Source organism: Capricornis sumatraensis, chromosome 16 (assembly GCF_032405125.1).
Source record: "Capricornis sumatraensis isolate serow.1 chromosome 16, serow.2, whole genome shotgun sequence".
Lineage (NCBI taxonomy): Eukaryota > Metazoa > Chordata > Mammalia > Artiodactyla > Bovidae > Capricornis > Capricornis sumatraensis.
In genome coordinates this window covers 26,433,967-26,451,510 of record NC_091084.1, presented here as the reverse complement: position 1 = coordinate 26,451,510, position 17,544 = coordinate 26,433,967, and the positions used below count along the sequence as shown (strand labels likewise).

The window sequence follows — 17,544 nt, the reverse complement described above, 5'->3', positions numbered from 1 at the left end:
ATTATGAAAAAGAATGGACAGTTCTCTCTTAGGATTATCTGATGACTGTCCTGCCTAGAGGCAAAAGGATGGATAGACAAAGATGTAAGTTGCTTGCCTGCCCTGGCATCCTAGGATTCTGGATTCCCATTGCCTCTGAAATGTGGTTGTTACCTGATGTCTGGGAGAACCAGGGGTGTGTGTGTGCTAAGTCGCTTTAGTCATGTCCGACTCTTTGCGACCCCATGGACTGTGGCCCACCAGGCTCCTCTGTCTGTGGGATTCTCCAGGCAAGAGTCCTGGAGTGGGTTGCCATGACCAGGGATCAAACTTACAGCTCTTGCGTCTCCTGCATTGGCAGGCGGGTTCTTTACCACTAGCACCAGGTACTGAAGCATAAGAGAAACAGGCGTGTCACATGGTCTTCCAGGAGAGGTGGGGTCTGTACCCACTCCCTTCTCTGCTCCTCTCTCTCACTTTCTTTCTCACAGATATATGAAGACAGTCCCGCAGGACCACACCCAACCCAACAGACACTCTGTGGCCAGTGCAGCTTCTGGTTAGGGCTACGGGTCCTCTTAGATGCCAGAACATATTTTTCTTCTGAAGTTACTAGACAAGTAATCCCTTAGAGGGCAGAGAACATGTCACCTCCCTTAAAAAATTCCTGGTTGGCATCCTGCATAGAGAAGATGCTTAGTAAGCACTTTCCTGATGACAAAGATGGGGAGGAGGGTCTTTCAACCCAGCGGCAGGCAACATGGGAGACTGTGGCAGGATGGGGTACACGCTGGGTTGTGTGAAGGCAATGATACACAAGGCCTTTCTCCTCGGTGACAACTCTAGGACCACAAGTGTCTTCCTTTTTCTTTTCTAAAAATTTATTTTATTGGCTGAGCCGGGTCTTAGTGGCAGCACACAGGATCATCGATGGTCATTGGAGCATTCAGGAGGTTTAACTGTGGCATGTGGGATCCAGTTCCCTGACCAGGAATCGAACCCGGGGTGCCTGCATTGGGAGTGCAGAGTCTTAGCCATTGGACCACCAGGGAAGTTCCCCACAAGTATTTTTCCGAATGAGTGACCACTGGCACCAAAGCCAACCAAATGAGTGTGACACCTCACACTTACCAGCACAGCTTCTCTTTTTCACTCGCAGCTTCTCTTGTTCTCTTTTGGTCTCTAACTCCATTGTGCCTCTTCTTCTCCCTTCTTGTTCCTTCCAGCCTGTAACTTTGCTAGGCCTTTGGTGTCACCTGCTCACTCAGTCCCGCTGATGGTTCGTGAGATGAGGTCTGACTTGAGAATCCCTCAGAGCCAAGGGCAAGTGAGAGGCAGCCTCCTGCATCGAGTGTGGATGGGGGCTCGGATGCCAGCAATATTCCGCATCCCCAGCCCTCCAGCAGCAATGCTTGCGGGCGTCTTCTCTGTGACAAGGTGATGCTTGCCTGTCATGTCCTATAATCTCGTTAAATACAACACCTGGAAAACGTATGTCTTCTTCCCATCTTCCAGACTAGGAAAGTGAGTCTCAGACAAGGGAAATGAGTTAAGAGAGTGGTTGGAGCTTCAGCGAGTACCGGCGTCACTTGGAGGGCTTGTTAAAACTCGGATGGCGGGGCTCCAGCTTAAGTTTCTGACTCAGTGGGTCTGGAGTGGGGCCTGTGGACTGGTGTTTCAGGAAGTTCCTAAGCAATACAGATGCTGCTGCTCAGGCACCAGAGTTTGAAGACCATTGATTTCCTGGGTCATGGCCAGGAGGCAGCAGGCCCGGGATTGAAACCCATGGCTTCCATCCCAAGGGTGTCCTCTCCTGTCCACCTCAGCTGGCTTTTCTCTGCCCATTGTCTGGGTAGGATCTCCATCAGCACCCTGAGATCACTCTACCTGAGAGTCAAGTAGACCAGCTGGGCCACCATAAATATACAAGGCTCCCGGGGAATGGGGTGAAGCAAAAGCAAGCTCCGGTGAAAGCCAGAAGGTGTTAGGGCAGGATGTGGCCCCGGTCATGGTCTTGGCCCACTGGCCCCTGGGGCTTCTTTTACAAGGTGTTTTGTGAGTCAGTTTCCACTGCCAGTATCAGGCTGGGTGGGGAGCCCAGGGCCGCCAGAGCCAACAGCAGCCTGGGCAAGCAGGCGGGGTGGTTTTAAACTGCTACTGTATTCAACTGTTAGCTACGCTCTTCCACTGGCTGAGTGATGGAGAAGGGGGAGGCGGGCAGGGCCCAGAATGAGCTGTGAGAAGTTGTATTTCTCTCCATTTGGGGCTCACTGGGGATTCCACACAGAGCAGCGCCTTGGGGCTCAGCCCTGGAGTTTATGTCAAGCCCTGTGCTTGATGGGTTCGAGGTTCGTGCCTCGCGGTTAGTGGGACCCAGGAGGCTGGGGAACCCAGCTGCTTTCCGCACGCGTCTTGTCATTCCTGCAGGCAGGGATTGACTTTGACCTTTGTGGGTCCCGAAATAGAAGTCACAGCTAGTATGAGGCACCATAAAGCTTCTTAGCAGCCACACGCTGTCACCCAGCTCGTCAAGGCCTCGTCCTAGCAGAGGATATACAAAAGGGCTGCCTGGAGGCAGAGGGATGGCCACAGAGATCTCTGCAGACACTGCCAGCTGGAAACCCCAAGGCCTTTGTGTCTCCTGCCTCTAAGGTGAGGGCAAGTGTCATTACGCCTGAGATCAGGGCGTAATCCAGACGCCCATCCATCTCAGCCTCTGCTTTCCCTCCCATAAGCCTCCAACAGGAATCCAGGCCCACTCCTGCCTCAGAGCAATGTCGCTCAACAGAACATGGAGAATACCAGACTGAGGAAACCTCATCCCTAGAAAATGATAGTCACGATCATCATTGCTGTCACTCATTCGCAGCACGCTAAGTGCTGGCTGCTGTTCACATATTGACTCATCTAACTGACTCAGAAAACGATGATGTGGGTATGGTTATTATCACCATTTTACAGATGGGAAAACTGAGGCACTGAGGGGTTGAGTAACTTGGCCGAGACCACAGGGTCAGAGAGTGAGTGAACCTGGATTTGAACCTAGGTGGTTTGGCTCCAAGATCCAGACTCTTGGCCTCTCCTTTACCCTGCAGCCTCACCTCCGCTCCTGCCAACCACTGCGGCTGCCTAGACTGGCCTCAGAACTCCAGATCCCGGGCCCTCCAGTTATGCTGCCCTGACCGCCGGTGTTCACGCGGCACATAGAGATATGTGACTTTGTAGGAAATGAAATGGTGGGAAAATGATCATGGGAACAGAGGGCTCTTAGGAAGCCCAGGGAGCAGAGGCTGTGGGTGGAACAGAAATCAGCAGGACTTGGGGTCAGAAGACCTTACTCCTCAACCTGCTGCCTGAGTGACCATAGCAAGTGCTTTAGACCGTGACCCCCAAATTCATATGCTGAAGCCTAGCTTGCTTTTTAGAAGCGGGGCCTTCGGGAGGTAATTAGATGGTGGAGGGTGGAGACCTCATGAATGGGACTAGCGCCCTTATAAGAAGAAGCATGAGACACGGCCCCTCTCTTGGCCCTGTGAGGACACTGAGAAAGCAGCTCTCTACAAGCCAGGAGGCAGGCTCTCTTCAGACATGTGTCTGCAGATGACTTGATCTTGAACTTCCCAAGCTTCCAGAACTCTGAAAAATGAATTATTGTTGTTGAAACCACCCAGTCTATGCTAGGTCTGTTATAGCAGCTCGCACAGTAACAGAGTTACTTAATCCCTTTGGGTATCAGTTTCCTTATACGTAAAATGAAGAAAACTCTGTTACGTGGCAGAATAATGCCCCTCCCACCAAAGTCATATGTTGAATTCTTAATCCCTAGGAGAAGGAAATGGCAACCCACTCCAGTGTTCTTGCCTGGAGAATCCCAGGGACAGCGGAGCCTGGTGGCCTGCCGTCTATGGGGTTGCACAGAGTCGGACACAACTAAAGCAACTTAGCAGCAGCAGTAGCAGCAGTACCTCAGAATGTTACTTTACTTGATGGGTTTGTAAATGGGGGCCTTTAAAGAGATAATTATAGTAAAATGAGCCCTAAGCCGGTATGACAGTATCTTTATAAGAAGAGAGATTAAGACACGGAGATGCAGAGGGAGGAGCATGTGAAGACATAGGGAGGAGAATTCGCCATCTGTAAGCCAAGTTCAGAGGCCTCAGAAGAAATCAGCCTTGCTGACATCTTGACCTTGAACTTCTAGTCTCCAGAACTGTAAATAAACTGTAGTTGTTTGGGTCATCCTATCTGTGGCACTTGGTTCTGGCAACTCTAGCAAACAAACACAGCTCTAGCGAAAACATAAAAACACCTCATGGAGGTGCTGGGCAACCTGGACGGCAGACCGGAAGTGAAGTCTCTTGCCACAGTTAAGTGCCTAGGCCAGGAGCTGTAAGAGAGGAGATCAGGTATGAAAACAGAAAAAGAAAAACCCACCTCTGTCTGGAGGCATCAGGAATGGGAGATTCAGGATGCTGGGCAAGGAGCAATCCGGGAAGCAGAGGAACAGGGGCATTGCTGGACATGGAAGGCCTGGATTCCATAGAAGCCGACAAAAAAGGACTTATTTTTCTAGGGCCAGAGAGGGATCAGCTGATGGATCAGCTTCATTCATTTATTCGTTCATTCATTTGTCTAACCATTACTGAAGGTCTGCAGTGAGTGGGCACCCAGCCTACCCTGAGAGCATCAGGGAAGGCTCCCAGGGGACAGCGGCTCCTGATCTGAATCCGAAAGAACAAGAAGGAGGAAGCCAGATGAAAGAAGTGGGTGACAACTGTGTCCACATTAGGTTTGGACTGAGAGGAAGACCAGGTGCAGATCCCACTTGGGTAGGTAAATCAAACAGAGTGTCCTTACTCATCAGCTAGGAAGGAAGTCAGGACGCACGGCAGAGACACCAAAAGCCTTCCATAGGACAGTGGCCCAGAGTTACAGGTGAGGACTTCTGTGTAAATAAGGGTTCCATTGGATTTTCTGGAAGCCTGTCTCCTTCCAGACAAGTACATATCTCTAGGTTTTATGGGTTTGAAATGTGGAAGTTTGGAAGGGCTCTCTTTGAGAAAAATAATGCAATTATAAATACATGATCGGAAAAGGCAATGGCAGCCCACTCCAGTACTCTTGCCTGGAAAATCCCATGGGCGGAGGGACCTGCTGGGCTGCAGTCCATGGAGTCGCTAGGAGTCGGACACAACTGAGGGACTTCACTTTCACTTTTCACTTTCATGCATTGGAGAAGGGAATGGCAACCCACTCCAGCGTTCTTGCCTGGAGAATCCCAGGGACGGGGGAGCCTGGTGGGCTGCTGTCTATGGGGTCACACACAGTCAGACACGACTGAAGCGACTTAGTAGTAGTAGTAGTATAAATACATGATTAGGTGCACAGTGAATATTAGAATGAAAAAAATCAGAGGAAAGTATGCATTTTAAAAAGCTAGCATATTAAGCAAACATTAATCTTTGCCTGGTTCTTGTGCAAAAATGAAGTCCTGGAATTCAGCTTCCAGTAAGTCACATATCCATACCTAGACCCAAGACTAGAGCATCAGCTTGTAACCTACACAGCATTCTCACAGGAGATTCCCTTTGCCTGGACCAAGTGCCTCTCAAACAGTGGCTACTACATGTACATAGTACATTGAGGCACAATCTACACTTGATTCAGATTCTCCAGCATAGCCTGGTCATGTGTATTCCTGGGCTCTGTGCATGGAACTGGAACATGGAACTAGCAGGCCCCAAATGAGCTAGCAAGCTTTAGACCTGCAGGGCATTTGGGGAAGTTTGTGCAAAGACCTAGGTAGGTGGTGGCACAGACTTTTGAAGGACAACCTGGGCAAAGAGGTAAGAGAAGGTATGACAAAGTAGCGGAGGGGTTAATTGTAAAGGATTTTGCATAAATACTAAAGAGTTTTAATTTTATCCTGAAGACAATGGGAAGTTATTGAAGAAAGCTAAACATGTAAAGTGAAGTGAAGTCGCTCAGTCGTGTCCGACTCTTTGCAACCCCGTGGACTGTAGCCTACCATGCTCCTCTGTCCGTAGGATTTTCCAGGCAAGAGTACTGGAATGGGTTGCCATTTCCTTCTTCATGTAAAACAAGTAAAAAACATACTCAAATTATGTTTTGGGAAAATGACTCAGAAAGTATTGTGGAAGGTCAAGGAAGTAATCAAAGTTCTCCAGATAACTCTCCTTCTATCTATAAACTATTTCTGTGTAAAGAGGTTTATCTTAAAGTGTTGGCTGATAGGATTAGAGAGGCTGAGAATTTCTAACATCTACAGTTGCCATGCTGGAGATCCAGAAGAGTCAGTGTAGATCTGATTGGAAAGCCAGCAGGCTTGTGATCCAGGAAGAGCTGATGTTTCAGTCTGAGTTCTGAAGACCAGACAAAACAATATCCCAGCTCATGCACTCAGGCAGGAGGAGTTCCCCTTTACCCATGGAAGTGTCAGCCTTTTGGTCTATTCAAACCTTCAACTGATTGGATGAAGCTCACCCACAGTAGGGAGCGCAATCCACTTTACTCAAATGAAAGTGGAGAGTGAAAAAATTGGCTTAAAGCTCAACATTCAGAGAACGAAGATCATGGCATCTGGTTCCATCACTTCATGGGAAATAGATGGGGAAACAGAGGAAACAGTGGTAGACTTTATATTTGGGGGCTCCAAAATCACTGCAGATGGTGACTGCAGCCATGAAATTAAAAGACGCTTACTCCTTGGAAGAAAGTTATGACCAACCTAGATAGCACATTGAAAAGCAGAGACATTACTTTGCCAACAAAGGTCAGTCTAGTCAAGGCTATGGTTTTTCCTGAAAGCTGAGCCCCGAAGAATTGATGCTTTTGAACTGTGGTGTTGGAGAAGACTCTTGAGAGTCCTTGGACTACAAGAGATCCAACCAGTCCATTCTAAAGCAGATCAGCCCTGGGTGTTCTTTGGAAGGAATGATGCTAAAGCTGAAACTCCAGTACTTTGGCCACCTCATGCCAAGAGTTGACTCATTGGAAAAGACTCTGATGGTGGGAGGGATTGGGGGCAGGAGGAGAAGGGGACGACTGAGGATGAGATGGCTGGATGGCATCATGGACTCGATGGACGTGAGTCTGAATGAACTCCGGGAGATGGTGATGGACAAGGAGGCCTGGCGTGCTGCGATTCATGGGGTCGCAAAGAGTTGGACATGACTGAGCGACTGAACTGAACTGACTAAACAATTCAAAAGTTAATCTCATCCAGAAGCACCTTCACAGACACATCCGGAATAGCATTTGCCCAAATGTATAGGTACTCTGTAATCCAGTTCACTGACACATAAAATTAATCATCACACAAAGAGAAATGACAGAGGCTTGGATGAGAACAGTGGCTACAGCAATACAGAGGAAATTAGGGATCAGAAAACTGTTAACAAGTTGAATGGGATTTGGTGGCCAGTTAGTTTTGAAAGATGGAGGAGAGGGTCTGTGATAAGGGTCTGTGGGGAGACTAAGTGAAAGGTAGTTCTTTTTACTGTGATAATGTCATCTGGTTGTCTCTTAGCTTCACCAGTTCATGGGGACAAACGCTATCACATTAACAGGATAGCTATCAATTTCACTAACTCAAAGCCCCACCAACAGATGGTTGCAAAGTTTTCCCAAAGAACTCCTGGCCTCTTAAAAAGTCTGACCCACATTCATGTATCCATCTGAGTCACTAGACATGGGCGCTACCTCTGCAGGACAGAGATGCGTTGTGCCTGCCCTCTCATTGGCACCAGCAGCCTCATGGAGCTCTGCCCAGGTGTGCAGAGGCTGTAGGGGGTTCACATCCACGTGGCCACCTGCTGGGAGGTCAGAGGAGAGAGCTCCTTCCCCTTCGGCGATGAGACTGTCATAGACCATACAGCTTTCACAGGGAGATTCTTTTTTTTTTTTTTTAAAAAAAAGGACTTCCGTGGCAGATTTATTCATAGCTCAGAGTGGATAAAGCCCAACGTTCATCACCAGAAGAATGGAGAAGCAAATCATGGCATGTCCTTCCAATGGAATACAATGTTTTACATACAAAAGTACACATTGCTGGGAGTCCCTGATAGTCTAGTGGTTAAGATTCCAGGCTTTCACTGCCATGGTCTGGGTTCAATCCCTGGTCAGAGGTCTGAGATCCTGCTAGCTGTGTGGTGCTAGTGGCATAAGGGAAAAAAGTGCAAGTTGCCGACACACGTGATGCTATAGATTACAGTCACATATGGTATGTGGACTGAAAGAGTCCAGACAGCTCATATTGCATGATTCCATTCATAGAATTTCAAGGGCAGGCAAAACTAATCTATGGTTCTAGAAATCAGAATAGCAGTCACCTGCGTCAGAGGGGGCAAACAGGTGGATAGGAGAAAGAGGGACTTTTCTGGGATGCTAGAAAAGGTCTGTGTATCTCAGTCTGGTTGGTGATTACATGGGTAAAAATTCAAGCTGTGCCTGAAGATTAAAGAATTTTACGTACTTCGTGTATGTTATACCCTGAGAAAAACAACAATGTCACCCTTGAAGCCCTTGTTCCCCGGGTACATACCTACCATCCCCTAGCTTCCGGGGGCTCCTCCAAACCAGCTGCCCTGCAGCGCCCAGATCAGTACCTAGATCACTCCCTTCCTATGACCACTGGGCACTTTCGGCAGATGTCCCACTTTTGACATCATACTAGGTGTCTCCATATGTGGTGAATTATCTCCCAGAGGCCCAGAAGTTCTTCTAATTTGGCCTCTGCTAGCTGCCCTCAACCTCTCACCCCGCCCCACCCCACTGCGCCTGACACGCCTCTATGTGGCTGGAATCCAAATGTGGGTGGATTCTCTGTCCACACACACAAGCGGTCCTCAACCGAGTGGGTCAGTGCACGGAGGGAGATGCTCAAAGACACGAGTCTTGTTCGAATCTTAGGGTGGCACTTTTGGGGTCTGGACTTTTTGTTCGCTTGCTTGCTTTGCTGTGCTTGTTTACCCTTTGATTTTGCTTTGGGATCGTAGATGTGGGGGCTCGAGGTAACCACAATCCTCATTCTGTGTTATCACCACCACATCTGCATACGATCTCACTCTTATTTATTTCTTCCCCTAAATTCCATACCTAGAGTGACCGTTTATCACACAAGCAAGAACACTTTCGGGAAGAAAAAGAGAGACTTTAATAATCGTTATGCTGGGACCTCAGAGGTAAACCAGGATGGCTGCGGGCAAACCAGGACATGTGGTCCATGCTTATTCCTGTGTCCATTCTTGTATCCCTCTAACAACCATTCTCTTTTGTTTAGTTTATGTTTTGCTTTGGTATGTTTCTATACAATAGTGTATTTTTGTTTTGTGAGCAGGCATCTTTAATTTACATAACTGATACTTTGCGATAGATCTATTTCTGTTTCTTACCTTTTTCACTGAGCACCGTTCATGTCTACCTCGATGCTGTTGCTTCTAGTGAATGCAATAATCCTCCGTGTCGTGCGGCCTCCACAGGTACCCATGCACACACCTGGTGGTGGACGCCCACGTGCCCAGCCTCAGCCCATCACAGGACACGCCGTCATGATTCCCCTCATTCAGGAAACCTCAAGGGCTGCTGAGAGAATTACTTTGGGATCTCAGGAACAGAATTGCCAGGTTGTTATTTAAGTAAGTAATACCAGATTGCTTTCCAAAATTTGCCTGGCTCTTCGTGACTGACGTACACGTTTCAGCTCCAGCCCAGCTGGGACGCCCCTAGGGAGAGAAGGCTGAGAACAGAAACCAAAGAAGCACCAGAATTTGGGGAGTGAGCAGAGGGGGTGGATATGATGGTGAAGACTGTGACCAAAGTGGTCACAGAGGAAGGAGGGAAAGCAGCAAATGAGATGGGGAGTCACGGTGACGCCGTGGCATGGTGGCCTGGAACGCTGGCTCTGAGGGCAGACACGCTTGCCTTTGACCTCAGCTCGGCCACCAACTAGTTATACAACTTTGGTTTTCTCATATGCACTCAGCCTTGGTTTCCCCACAAGTCAGCTGGGTACGACAAGTCCCTGCTTGGACAGGTTGTAACTTAGCTCTGTATCTGGCACATAAGCATCCAGGAAATGCTAGGAATGTGATCTTCTAACAGTTTCTCATCCAAGCACTTACCAGAGTTTGTGGCTATGTTGTCATTTGTAGGATTATTTGACTAATATCTGTATCTTCCACCAAGTTGTATGCTGCCTTGGGACTGGAGCCCTGTCTATTTGATGATGACTTTATTGTTAGTACCACAGTAGCTGTTGGGGTTTCCCCAGTGGGTCAGCAGTAAAGAATCCACCTGCCAATGCAGGAGACACAGGTTCAATCCCTGGGTTGGGAAGATCCCCTGGATGAGGAAATGGCAAGCCATTCCAGTATTTGTCCCTGGAAAACTCCACGAACAGAGGAGTCTGGTGGGCTACAGTCCATGGAGTCGCAAAGAGCTGGACATGGCTGAGTGACAGTCAACAACAGACGGTGCCTGGCACAGAGGAGACAGGATAGAGATTTATTGCATCGATGACCCGATGTAAGTAGAATACAGAGGTTAATCACTGGTTGTGGTAAGTGCCATGAAGGAAAAGACATCATGAATACTGGAGAATAATTGGACTAAGGGAAGAACACAGATAGGGTAGGGAAATCTCTGCGAAGATGACATGAGCTGAGGGAGACAGGCAGAGAATGGATGGTCCACCTGGAGAGTTGAGGGAAGAGCATTTGAGGCCGACGGACAGCATGCTCAAAGGTCCTGAGGCAGGTCAGGGCTTGCCATGTGTTGGGAAGTCAGTGAGGGATCTTAATCGGGAAAGTAACACTGAGTGAGCATGCAGAGAAGTTAGGAAGCTGTTGCCATGGAAAGATGATGATGACTTGTAGGGTGAATAGATGAAAAAGAGTGGGTGTGGTTTGGGTGCATTTTGGAAGTGGAAGATGAGTGATCAGGTGTAGGGCAGGAGGAAAATACATATATTAAAGTTGACTTGGGCAATTGTGTGACTGGTGGTGTCAGTTACTGGGACTAGAAAACCTGGGAGGAAATAAGATTAGTGGTGGAGTGGGAAACTGAGAATATGAAGCTTATATCTCGACATACTAAGCTTGAGATAACTTCAGATCACCAAAGGGAAATAGTGAATAAGCAGTTAGAGAAATCTGGGAAGAGGTTCTGATTTATTTGGAGTCATCAGCCAATGAGATGGCACTTAAAGTCATGGGAGAAACCTCCCTAGTGTTCAGTGGTTAAGATTCTGTGCTTCCAAGGCAGGGGTCGCAGGCTCCATCCCAGGTCGGGGAACTAAGATCCCACATGCCGCGAGGCTTGACCAAAAAGATAAATTAATAAAATAAAATAAATTTATGGGAGAGGATTGAATAAACTCCAAAAGGAATAAAGTATCAATAGAGATGGTAAGAAGGCCCTACTCAAAGCCTTGGGGCTCCAGCATTCAGAGGCTGGTGGAGGAGCCAGCTAACAAGACTGAGCAGGCGTGCTGAGCAACACCAGAGAACCGGAGCGGGTGATGCCATGAAAGGCAAGAGGAGGGCATGGGCAGCTGGCAGGCTGCTGAGAAGCCAAGGAGGAAGGGGAGAGGGAACAGCGGCCTTTGGAGTAGGCGCCTTGAAGGCTGACAATAGGTTTTGTAGCATGCGGGACCTTTGGTTCCTTGACCAGATGGAGTCTTAACCACTGAACTGCCAGAGAAGTCCCTGAAATAAGGTGTTTCAGTTCAGTTCAGTTCAGTCGCTCAGTCATGTCCGACTCTTTGTGACCCCATGAATCACAGCACGCCAAGCCTCCCTGTCCATCACCAACTCGCGGAGTTCACTCAAACTCATGTCCATAGAGTCAGTAATGCCATCCAACCATCTCATCCTCTGTCATCCCCTTCTCCTCCTGCCCCCAATCCCTCCCACCATCAGGGTCTTTTCCAATGAGTCAACTCTTCACATGAGGTGGCCAAAGTATTGGAGTTTCAGCTTCAGCATCAGTCCTTCCAAAGAACACCCAGGACTGATCTCCTTTAGGATGGACTGGTTGGATCTCCTTGCAGTCCAAGGGACTCTCAAGAGTCTTCTCCAACACCACAGTTCAAAAGCATCAATTCTTCAGTGCTCAGCTTTCTTCACAGTCCAACTCTCACATCCATACATGACCACTGGAAAAACCATAGCCTTGACTAGACTGAACTTTGTTGGCAAAGTAATGTCTCTGCTTTTCAATATGCTATCAAGGTTGGTCATAACTTTCCTTCCAAGGAGTAAGCGTCTTTTAATTTCATGGCTGCAATCACCATCTGCAGTGATTTTGGAGCCCCAAAAAGTAAAGTCTGACACTGTTTCCACTGTTTCCCCATCTTTTTGCCATGAAGTGATGGGACCAGATGCCATGATCTTTGTTTTCTGAATGTTGAGCTTTAAGCCAACTGTTTCACTCTCCTCTCTCACTTTCATCAAGAGACTCTTTAGTTCTTCTTCACTTTCTGCCATAAGGGTGGTGTCATCTGCATATCTGAGGTTATTGATATTTCTCCTGGCAATCTTGATTCCAGCTTGTGCTTCCTCCAGCCCAACGTTTCTCATGATGTACTCTGCATAGAAGTTAAATAAGCAGGGTGACAATATACAGCCTTGACGTACTCCTTTTCCTATCTGGAACCAGTCTGTTGTTCCATGTCAGGTTCTAACTGTTGATTCCTGACCTGCATATAGGTTTCTCAAGAGGCAGGTCAGGTGGTCTGGTATTCCCGTCTCTTTCAGAATTTTCCACAGTTGATTGTGATCCACACAGTCAAAGGCTTTGGCATAGTCAATAAAGCAGAAATAGATATTTTCCTGGAACTCTCTTGCTTTTTACATGATCCAGCGGATGTTGGCAATTTGATCTCTGGTTCCTCTGCCTTTTCCAAAACCAGCTTGAGCATCTGGAAGTTCACGATTCACGTACTGCTAAAGCCTGGCTTGGAGAATTTTGAGCATTACTTTACTAGTGTGTGAGATGAGTGCAATTGTGAGGCAGTTTGAGCATTCTTTGGCATTGCCTTTCTTTGGGATTGGAATGAAAACTGACCTTTTCCAGTCCTGTGGCCACTGCTGAGTTTTCCAAATTTGCTGGCATATTGAGTGCAGCACATTCACAGCATCATCTTTCAGGATTTGAAATAGCTCAACTGGAATTCCATCACCTCCACTAGCTTTGTTCGTAGTGATGCTTTCTAAGGCCCACTTGACTTCACATTCCAGGATGTCTGGCTCTAGGTGAGTGATCACACCATCATGATTATCTGGGTCATGAAGATCTTTTTTGTACAGTTCTTCTGTGTATTCTTGCCACCTCTTCTTAATATCTTCTTCCGTTAAGTCCATACAATTTCTGTCCTTTATTGAGCCCATCTGTGCATGAAATAATCTGTTGGTATCTCTACTTTTCTTGAAGAGATCTCTAGTTCCCATTCTATTGTTTTCCTCTATTTCTTTGCATTCATTGCTGAAGAAGGCTTTCTTATTTCACCTTGCTCTTCTTTGGAATTCTGCATTCAGATGCATATATCTTTCCTTTTCTCCTTTGCTTTTCACTTCTCTTCTTTTCACAGCTATTTGTAAGGCCTCCTCAGACAGCCATTTTGCTTTTTTGCATTTCTTTTCCATGGGGATGGTCTTGATCCCTATCTCCTGTACAATGTCACGAACCTCCATCCATAAGTTCATCAGGCTATCAGTTCATCTGTCTATCAGATCTAGTCCCTTAAATCTATTTCTCACTGCCACTGTATAGTCATAAGGGATTTGATTTAGGTCATACCTGAATGGTCTAGTGGTTTTCCCCACTTTCTTCAATATCAGTCTGAATTTGGCAATAAGGAGTTCATGATCTGAGCCACAGTCAGCTCCCGGTCTTGTTTTTGCTGACTGTATAAAGCTTCTCCATCTTTGGCTGCAAAGAATATAATCTATCTGATTTTGGTGATGTCCATGTGTAGAGACTTCTCTTGTGTTGTTGGAAGAGAGTATTTGTTATGACCAGTGTGTTCTCTTGGCAAAACTCTATTAGCCTTTGCCCTGCTTCATTCCACATTCCAAGGCCAAATTTGCCTGTTACTCCAGGTGTTTCTTGACTTCCTACTTTTGCATTCCAGTCCCCTATAATGAAAAGGACATCTTTTTTGAGCGTTAGTTCTAAAAGGTCTTGTAGGTCTTCATAGAACCATTCAAATTCAGCTTCTTCAGCATTACTGGTTTGGGCATAGGCTTGGATTACCATGATATTGAATGGTTTGCCTTGGAAACGAACAGAGATCATTCTGTCGTTTTTGAGACTGCATCCAAGTACTGCATTTCAGACTCTTTTGTTGACCAAGATGGCTACTCCATTTCTTCTAAGGGATTCCTGCCCACAGTAGTAGATATAATGGTCATCTGAGTTAAATTCACCCATTCTGGTCCATTTTAGTTCACCGATTCCTAGGATGTGGATTTTTACTCTTGCCATCTCCTGTTTGACCGCTTCCAATTTGCCTTGATTCACAGACCTGACATTCCAGGTTCCTATGCAATACTGCTCTTTATAGCATCAGACCTTGCTTCTATCACCAGTCACATCCACAGCTGGGTATTGTTTTAGCCTTGGCTCCATCCCTTCATTCTTTCTGGAGTTATTTCTCCACTGATCTCCAGTAGCATATTGGGCACCTAATGATCTGGGGAGTTCCTCTTTCAGTATCCTATCATTTTGCCTTTTCATACTGTTCATGGGGTTCTCAAGGCAAGAATACTGAAGTGGTTTGCCATTCCCTTCTCCAGTGGACCACATTCTGTCAGACCTCTCCATCATGACCCTCCCATCTTGGGTGGCCCCACAGGGCATGGCTTAGTTTCATTGAGTTAGACAAGGCTGTGGTCCACGTGATCAGATTGACTAGTTTTGTGTGATTATGGTTTCAGTGTGTCTGCCCTCTGATGCCCTCTTGCAACACGTACCTTCTTGCTTGGGTTTCTCTTACCTTGGACGTGGGGTTCCTCTTCACGGCTGCTCCAGAAAGTGCAACTGCTGCTCTTTACCTTGGACGAGAGGTATCTCCTCACTGCCGCCTCTCCTGACCTTGAAGGTGGAGTAGCTCCTCTCTGCCCTCTTGTGCCTGCGCAGCCGCAGCTCCTTGGACGTGGGGTTTCTCCTCTCGGCCACCATTTAAAAAACAAAACAAAACAGGTTTATTGAGATATCGTGCACATGCCACAGAAATTGTCCCATTTTAAGTATACGGTTCAGATTTTTCCAATAGTCACAGAATGGAGCAGCCACCACCATGATCTAATTTTTGAACTCTTCCCTCACACCTGTTAGCAGTCACTTGTCTTTCCCCTTCCTACCCCCTATCCAATCCTAACTCCAAGCAGCGACTAACCTGCTTTCTATCTATAGGTTTGTCCATCTGGATATTTCATTTAAACAGAATAAAACAAATGGAGTCTTTGTTTGTTTCACTTAGTGTAATGTTTCCAAGTTTCATCTATGTCACAGCATGTGTCAATACTTACTCCTTTTTTTTTGGCCGCCCCATGAAGCATATGGGATCTTAGTTCCCTGACCAGGGATCGAACCAGTGCCCTCTGCAGGGGAAGCACAGTGGTCTTAACCAGTGGACCACCAGGGAAGTCCTCCATATATCATTCCTTTTATGACTAACATTCATATTATTCACTTGTATGGATATGCCACCTTTACTGATCATGCATCTGTTGGTTGAAATTTGGATTGTTTCCACTTTTTAGCCATTATAAATAAAGCTGCTGTGAACATTGTGTACTAATTTTGCTATGAACATTTATTTTCATCCTTCTTGGGTATATACCTTGGGTGTAATTTCTAGGTCATGTTAAACCTAAGTCATACTATGTTTAACATCTTGAGAAGCTTCCAAACAGTTTTCCAAAGTGGCTTCCAAACCATTTTATATCCTCACCAACACTGTCTGAAGGCTCTCATTTAGTCACATCCTCACCATAACTTGTTACTGTCTTTCTTTTATTTTAGCCATCCTGGTGGAGGTAACACAGCATTTCATTGCGGCTTTTTAAACATTTGTTTTATTGACGTATAGTTGATTTATTGTTGCTGTTCATTTGCCCAGTCATGTCCCATTCTCTGCGACCCCACGGACTGCAGCACACCGGGCCTCCCTGTGCCTCACCATATCCTGGAGTTGGCCCAAGTTCGTGTTCATTGCATCGGTGATGTCGTCCAGCCATCTCATCCCCTCACACCCTCTTCTCCTCTGCCCTCAGTCTTTCTCAGCATCAAGGACCTTTCCAATGAGTCATCTGTTTGCATCAGATGACCAAAATACTGGAGCTTCAGCTTCAGCATCAGTCCTTCCAGTGAATATTCAGGGTTGATCTCCCTTAAGATTGACTGGTTGATCTTGCTGTCCAAGGGACTTTCAGGGCTCTTCTCCAGCACCACAGTTCAAAGTTGATTTATAATGCTGTGTTAATTTCTGCTCTACAGCAAAATGATTCAGCTATACTTGTATGAAAACATTCTTCTTCATATTATTTCCATTATGATTTATCACAGGATATTGACTATAGTTCCCTGTGCCATACAGTAGACTCTTGTTGTTTATCCATCCTGCATATAATATAGGTTTGCTTTTGCTAACCCCAAAGTTCCAATCCGCTCCTCCCCTCCCCTTCCCCCTTGGCAACCACAAAGATCCTTCTTTTGCCATTGCTTTGCACTGTCATCGTTGTCATAAACTGAGTATCCATATATATTTGTGTTTATTTCTGGAGTTTCTATTTTGTTCCGTTAGTCTATGTACCTATGGTTGCCCCAAGCTGTCTTTATTACTGTAATTAAGTAAGAAATCTTAGGAAAAAAAAACAATATTGGAAATCTTCCAATTTTGTTATTCTTATAAGATTTTCTTCACCTTTAGCATTTTTTACAAGTGCATTAAAATATAATTAGATAATGAAAGGATAGGGACGTCCCTGGTGATCCCTTAACACGCTGCTGTTGCCAGTGCAGAGCTTGGAGGTTCAGTTCCCGGCTGGGGAACTCAGATCCCACATGCCATGCAGCTTAGCCAGAAAATGTTTTAAAAAGTAAAATAAAAATAATAAAAGGAGAATTAGTCTGCTGTGGATTGAATTATGCCCTCCGCCAATTATATGTAGAAGTTCTAACTCCCAGTGCCTCAGAATCTGACCTTATTTAGAAATAGAGTCTTTGCAGATGTAATCAGGTTAAGATAGGGTGACGCTGGAGTAGGGTGCGCCAATATGTTGGGGGGGGTTCTATTCCAATATGAACAGGGTTCTTATAAGAAGAGGGGAAAGGAGACACACAGAAAGAGATGGTCATGTGATAGTGGAGGCAGAGGCTAGAGTGATGCGGTGGCAAGTCAAGGGATACGAAAGGGCGATGACCACCACCAGAAGCTAGGAAGGGTAAGACAGGAGTCTCCTCTATGGGTTTCAGAGGAGCATGGACCTGCTGACACCTTGATTTCCAACTTCCAGCCTCCAGACTGCGAGACAGTAAATT

At 46.5% G+C, this 17,544-nt stretch overlaps 1 non-coding gene across 1 annotated transcript; it reads right to left on the bottom strand.

The window, feature by feature from the left end:
* Positions 1–958: 958 nt before the first annotated feature.
* Positions 959–1,031, bottom strand: TRNAG-CCC (transfer RNA glycine (anticodon CCC)). Its single transcript has one exon. It is a non-coding gene; the product is annotated as a tRNA-Gly (tRNA).
* Positions 1,032–17,544: the final 16,513 nt, after the last annotated feature.